Here is a 6,000-nt window from a genome sequence, read left to right as displayed (position 1 = left end):
CACACTGTGTGAACTGTTCTGTAAACTGCTTCTTTCAATGTAACCTGAACATCTTTCCAGGACAATAAGCATCCTTCTCCACTGCCTTCTAAAAATAATTGTTGCTTATTTTAAAGACCTCCTCCTCCAGGAAGCCACTCTGGATTTCTCCAGTTCAAACTGCACCTTTCTCAGGGCCCTTACATCATGCCCCCATTACCCACCCCCTCTTAGACTATGAGCTTCCAGGGGGCAGAAGTCTCCTCTAGCCCCCTGCACTCAGTGCCCTGTGTTTAACAGGTGCTAATAAATGAGGCTGAAAAGGTACTTTCATCATAGAGCTTGCTTTCCCCAGGAAGTCCGGTCGTCTCATCGCGAGGTGGCCGAGGTAAAAGAAAGGAGTACTGGACTTGGGAGTCAAAGTCTTGCCCTTCAGCGTGCGTGCCTGCCTCTGGCTTTGCCTTTTTGATCGCGGAGAGGGGTCGTAAAGGGATGTGTGTGCGGTGGCGCCCCGGCCTGCCTGGCACTGCGCCCGCGGCCACCGAGGCGCCTGGGAGGCTCGCGGGACGGCAGGAGGACGGGCCGGGGAGGTGAGCGCGCCGGCGCCCGCCCCCGTGGGAAAGCGCGCGGAGGGCGACCCGGCGGCTCTGCCGGCGGGCAGAGCGGGCTGCGGCGCGAGAGGACCGAGGCCGGAGGCGGCGGTGAGTGTCCCCGGGCCGGCGGGCGGGGGGCGTTGTCGCGGGTCCCCAGCGCGGCGGAGGCGCCCTCCCCAGGCCCAGGCCTGAGCGCTGCGCGCGGTGCCGTCTTGTCTGCCGAGCCCACCGCCCGGCGCCGCCCCGCGGGCCTCTCCCTCCGCCGCCGCCCCTGGTCCCAGACGCGAGTCCCGCGGGACAGCGCCGCTCTGGGTGAGTCCCCGCTGCGGCCCGGGGGTCAGGGCTCTGGGTCAGCTGGATGTGGCCCCCTCCCCACTCTGGGCCTCTGTCCAATAGCCCAATTCTCCTGCCGCTGGCGGGGAGGGGTGGCATGTGCCGGCTTGGTAAACTGTGGGGACCCGAGCATGACGTCATAGTTCAGGGCCCTGTGCAGAGCCCCCATCTGGTGCCGGGGCGGGCGGGGGGAGGCAGGAGAGGCGGTGGGTCAGGCACGCGCCCAATGCCTTTTTGCCCTCCACCTGCTTTCTACCCCCAGGCTGCCCTGGGCGCAGGGAGCACAGAGGCTGGTCTCCCTCCTCTGCCCTCCCCCCGCCCCCCGGGGGCCCAGCACACGGTAGCCGCTGCCACAACTTGTCAGAGCTCACCCGGAGACAGAGATGGACCCGTCATGACACTTTGCATCGTGATCTCATCTACTGCTCACAACACTACAGGGTGGGTACTAAGAGGTGACGTCACTTGCTGGAGGTGACGGCAGCCAACAGGTGGAGTTACCTTGAGGCTAAGGAAGCTTAAGTTTCAGACCCTTCCAAGGCCCTCAGCCCTAATTTTGTATTTTCGTATTCTTTTCCTTTGAAAGTCCTCTCCCCCAACAGTATGAGGCTCAGGCCCCATAACACGTGATCTCCCCCTGGCACCTGGTATATCTGCTGCCCTCTGCCACACTGCCCAGGGGGGCAGGGGTGGGGGATTGCTGGGGCCGGCCACTGCGGGCCTGGCAGGGCCCACGTGACCTCAGCACCTTTCTTGGCTTCCCAGGACTCCAAGCAGCCTGGCACACCTCCCCCACCCCACCCCACCCCACCCTTTGCCTGCTGTGGAAGGAGCCGGCTTAGACAGAGCCCTCGGGTGACCTCGGGCCCCTCTCTGGGGCTCAGTTTCCCTCATCAGAGGAAGGGATGGTCATTCCAGGGGTGACCACAGAAACCAGGGTGAAAGTGGAAGGAGCAGAAGAGGCTCTGGAAAGCTGCTGGGTCCCGCAGCCGTGCCTATGTCCTCCATGCTTCCCCCAGGGCCCCCCTTCTCATCAGAGCACACCACTGTTGCCTGAAACCCCGTCCTTACAGCCCCGCCCCAATCCCCTTCCAGATGCTGCATCTTCTCCTCACAGCCAAGTTGTCGATGGCGCTGCCCCCCACACTCCCCAGCCTTTGACGTGGTTGAAAGCCTCTCCTACCTCTGGGCTTTTGTGCCACAAACTTCCCTCCCGCCTCCCTGTTCGTGCCTGCTCAGTGCTCTTGGTCTTCTTAGCCTCCTCCTCCTTCTGTACCCACCCCCCGCCCCCCCATCACTCTCCCCCCTTCCCACTACCTGTGTCTCCTGGGGGTCTCACCGTCTTACAGGTGAGGCTGTAAACCCCACCCGATGTGATGGTGCCCTCCCTTTCTCTACCCCAGACCACTCCTCTGAGCTCAGACCCCTAATCCACCTGCCCCCACCCCCGTGCATCCCCCTGGTGTTCCCTCGTGGGCATCTCGAGCTCTCCCGTCCGAGACTGGGCTCTTTCTGTGTTTCTTGCCCACTGTTCCCGCTTCACTCAAGCCCCTCCCTCTACTCAGTTACTCAACCAGGCACCCTGATTCCTTTCCCCACCAGCATCCCAACATCCCGTCTAATACGCGGGCCCTGTTGTTCTGCTCCCAAAATCGTTCTCTAGAACCCATCTGCTCCTCTCCGTCTCCTCTGTCACCACTGGTCCCAGCCACCACTGGCTCTCGCCTGGACAACTGCAATGGCCTCCCTGCTGGTCTCCCTGCCTCCCCCTGGCCCCTCTAATCCGCTCCTCACAAGAGCTGCTGCCGTAGCTGGGATTGCGGCCCTCCCCTGGTTAACCCCTTCAGCGCCTCCCGTCGCATTGGGATCAAATACAGGCTCCAGAAGCCCTGGCCCGCGTGCCTCCTGGCTCTCCAGCTGGAGCAGGCTTCTTGCGGTTTCTGGAATTTGACGAGCTTGTTCCCACCTCAGGGCCTTTGTCCTTGCCGTCCCCTCTGCCTGGAATGCCCTTTCTCCCACTCTGCCTGGCAAACACTATTCACACTTCAAGTCTTTGCTTAAATATGAGCTCCTTGGAGAGGCCTTCCCCCGCCACCCTGTCTAAAGATGACCCCCTCTCACACTCCCTCAGAGCACCCCGGATTTTTCCTTCAGAGCACTGACTGTCAGTTATGTCTTGACCTGGGGGCTATCGGTTCGTGTCTGCCTCCTCCGCCAGAATGTGGTCGCCACGAGGTCTGCTGGATTCCCCATCTGCGTTGCTCTGCATCCCCCGCACTTTGCTCGGTGCCAGGCACATGGTGGGCCCGGGGAAATACCCGTGGTGAGGGAAAGGAGGAGAGGCCGGCTGCCGGGGCTGTCCTGCCGCCGTCCTTCCAGCAGGTGGCCTCCCAGGGCAGAACTTCACCTCCGGAGGTGGGTACCCTCAGCAGGCCTCAGATTGCAGGACAGCTCCCATCCCAATCCCGGAGCCCCCAGCTGGAGATCCAGTGCTGAAGCCGGCTGCCCTCTTCTGCCTTCCTGTCCCAGCGAGCCCTCTGCACTTCTCTTGCTTCTTTGAGACTACGGCTCTGCATTGTGGTTGTTTTTACGGTCTCCTGCAGGGGGCTAGTGGCAACTTGAAGCCCGAGACTGGATGGAACCCGTTTCTTTGTCCTTGGAGCCTATGCAGAGCTCAGAAAACGGAATGACTAGTGGGAAAACGAAATGACTCATTCCCATGGAGAGGCTGTGCTCCTAGTGGTTAACGTTAAGGCTTCAGAGCCCAATTACCTGGGCTCTGATCCTGGCTCTATTGCTTACTCGTTGTGAGACTTAGAGGAAGTTACTTAACTAATCTGTGCCTCATTTTCCTCCTCTGTAAAGTGGGCGTAGTACCTACCTCATAGGGTTGTTGTGAGACTAGAATGAGGAGGTACATGAGAAGTATTTAGAATGGTGCCTGGCATGTTATAAATGCTCCAGGATTGACAGCTTTTATTATTGGACCATTTTTTACCCCCTACTGGAACCTCCAATCCCACATGCAAGAGAGTGCCCATTGTTGCACTGGACATAATGGGGCATGCTTGTGCTTGGCACGCGCGCACACGCACACACACACACACAAGGAAAAGTGCAGGAACAACACACAACTCTCCCAGCTGCAGCTCGGCAGGCCAAGGTGCCTCCCTCACTGGGACAGGGGAGCCCGCAGACACCCTGTCGCCTTCCTGGCGCTGTGCCTCCTGCACTTAGCCTGCTTAGCTTGGCAGGACAGGTTGCCATGGCAGCAGGTGACCAGGCCTGCAGGCGGGGACAGTGCTGGCCTTGGCTGAGCTCCCTGGCTTTTTAGAGGGGGGTGGCTTCCTGCCAAGGCACAGGCCCTCCTGCTGCCCAGACGTTCAGCTGGCTTGGGCAGCCACGGCCACAGCCAGTACCCACTACAGTCTCCCGGCCTGGGAACTGGGAGGCTAAGCCAGCTGCTCACTCCTGGGCCTTCCCCCAGCCCTGGGCACATGCCTCTTTTGCCCATTCCTCACACTCCACCTGAAAGATCTGGCCTGGGCCTTCCTCCTCTGCCCCACAGTGAACCCCCAAGAGTTCAGGTTGTGCCCAGCACACAGTAGGCCTCTCTTGCATGTTTGTGGGGTGAATGAAAAAACAAAAAGTGAATTCCCTCTCTCCACCTTTAAGAGAGTAAAGTTGTGAGACAGAATCTGACCTGCTCTAGAGGTGGCCTGTTCATCCTACAAATGCTTATTTAGTACCTACTGTGTGCCAGCCATTGCTCTGGGTGGAGCCGAGATTTGAACCCAGATAGACACGTTCCTGCTCTCATGGAGCTGACATCCTAGGAGGGGGAGAAAGACGATAAACAAACAAGCAAATAGAACAAGGAAGGTATCAGATAATGATGGGCACTGTGCTGAGAATTCCAACAGGATGATGCAGCAGCAGCAGGGAGAGAGAGTGAGTGGCTGCTTCAGGGTGGCAGAGAAGGCCTCTCCAAGGAGGCACCATTTGAGTGAAGACCTAAGTGGAAGGAAGGAAGAGCACTGTAGGAAGAGGGACCAGCAAGTGCAAAGGTCCTGAGGAGAGACCACAGTTGGCCGGTTTGAGGAACTGAAAGAGGTTAGGCTGGAACTTAGTGGGTGAAGGGGATGGTGAAAATAATACAGTCAAGTGCACTCATCTTCAAGTCAGACCTGATGAATTTTCACAGGTGCGTACGTCCGTGTAACCTCTACCCAGGTCAAGAGGTAGGACATTCCCAGCACCCCAGAAGGTTACCTCAGGCCCCCTCCCTCTCAGTGTCGCCCCTCACCCAGAAGTGACCATTTTTCTGACCTTGATCATCATCGGCTAGTTTTGCCGGTCCTAGGACGTCATCTCCGTGATGGAATCTTACTCTGCATTCTCGTTTGTACCTGGCTTCTTTCACTCATCGAGTCTGTGATATTCGTCCATGAGGTATGTAGATCAGTAGTTCGTTCATTTTAGTTGCCGGCAAGTATTCCGTTGTGAGACCATGCTACATTTTGTTTATCCATTCTTCTCTTGATGGATATTTGAGTTTTTTTCAAGTTTTTGGCTGTTCTGAATAACGCTGCTGGGAACATTCTCGTACGTGTCGTGCCCTACAAAGCCTGTATGCGCTGTTAGGTGTGTTATATATGCTGGTGGAGGGTCAGCTGGTTCTACCCTTTCATTTTACGGGTGGGGAAACAGGCCCAGAGAAGGGAATGAACTTACCCCCAGGTTCCCCAGGCAATCAGTAGCCCAGGGGGGACACTGCTGACCTTTTGTGTACAACCACTTGTGCTAGGCAGAAGGCCCTGGGTCCCCGGGAGGGAAGAGGAGAGAGAGAATATTTTTTGAGCATGTACTGCATTTCGGGTCCTCCATAGGTTTTATGTCACTTGCTGTAATCCTCAAAAGAACCCCACCAATTAGGTATTATTGTGCCCATTTTACAGATGAGGGGCCTAGCTTGAGAAACGTATTTCCAGGGGTGGAGTTGGGACTCAGGCAGGCCTGTCTGATTCTGAAGGCTGACCCCTTCCATGACACGCTGCCACCCAGGGGCGGGTGAAGGCTCCCTGTGCCAGGGCTG

The 6,000-nt window shown here is 57.9% G+C and overlaps 1 protein-coding gene across 2 annotated transcripts in view; it reads left to right on the top strand.

Moving 5' to 3' along the window:
* Positions 1-327: 327 nt before the first annotated feature.
* PALD1 (phosphatase domain containing paladin 1) overlaps positions 328-6,000 on the top strand; it is a 92,664-nt gene continuing 86,991 nt past the window's right edge. Inside the window, exon 1 of one of the 2 annotated variants that reach the window (XM_058543263.1) lies at positions 328-367. The gene's annotated coding sequence lies outside the window, so the exon portion shown is untranslated. Of the gene's footprint in view, positions 368-626; positions 681-6,000 lie in introns of those variants that run through there. The other variant, XM_058543262.1, reaches the window with a different exon arrangement.

Source organism: Diceros bicornis, chromosome 6, assembly GCF_020826845.1.
Source record: "Diceros bicornis minor isolate mBicDic1 chromosome 6, mDicBic1.mat.cur, whole genome shotgun sequence".
Lineage (NCBI taxonomy): Eukaryota > Metazoa > Chordata > Mammalia > Perissodactyla > Rhinocerotidae > Diceros > Diceros bicornis.
Note: the sequence above shows the minus strand (reverse complement) of the source record. Positions and strands in the feature narration are given on the sequence as shown.